This window comes from Mus musculus, chromosome 14 (assembly GCF_000001635.26).
Source record: "Mus musculus strain C57BL/6J chromosome 14, GRCm38.p6 C57BL/6J".
Lineage (NCBI taxonomy): Eukaryota > Metazoa > Chordata > Mammalia > Rodentia > Muridae > Mus > Mus musculus.
In genome coordinates, this window is record NC_000080.6 from 66,445,977 (window position 1) to 66,446,655 (window position 679).

The following is a 679-nucleotide window of genomic DNA, read 5'->3' on the forward strand; positions in this document are numbered from 1 at the left end:
ATCATTATTCTTTTCTGGGGGAAGTCAAGACAGGAACTCAAACAGGGCAGGAATCTGAAGGCAGGAACTGCCATGGAAGGATGCTGCTCTCTGGCTTGCTCATCATGGTTTTCTCAGCCTACTTTCTTATAGTACCCAAGACCACCAGCTCAGGAATGGCACCACCCACAATGGGCTGGGACTTCCTCCATCAATCCCTGATTAAGAAAATTCAATGCCCCCACCCCTACACCCATCTCCTCCCCCACAATGGGCAAAAGGACATCTTGGTGTTGGGATTGCTCTTATATCAGTCAGGGACAGAGCAGGTCCTTTGTTCACCCAAGCTTGATGCCTGACTTGGTGGCCAAAGCTGTTTTATGCCTAGGACACACACAGAAAAAAAAATCAAATCAAATCCAGGCAGTGCAGCTGCCACTGAGGTCTACATCTGGGGGGGGGGGGCAGTTGCTGGGACCATGTGGATGTCTAGGGGTTGTGCAGAATTGGCCCCATCTCTGACTGGCTGTGGCAGTGCTCTGGAGAGCTGGTCCCATTTCTCACTCATTGTGGTGTGAGGCAGCCCTCCAGGGAGAGCAGGCCCTGTGCCTTGCCTAGGCAGCACAGTGGAGCTGGCCCTGGTGGCAGGGGTGTGTGAGTGAGCCACCCCTTGGGGATGAATGTAGGAAATCTGATCCCA

The 679-nt window shown here is 53.2% G+C and overlaps 1 non-coding gene across 1 annotated transcript; it reads left to right on the forward strand.

The window, feature by feature from the left end:
• Positions 1 to 239: 239 nt before the first annotated feature.
• LOC115488419 lies at positions 240 to 376 on the forward strand. The gene has a single exon (XR_003951278.1). It is a non-coding gene; the product is annotated as a small nucleolar RNA SNORA48 (small nucleolar RNA).
• The last annotated feature ends 303 nt before the right edge of the window (positions 377 to 679 follow it).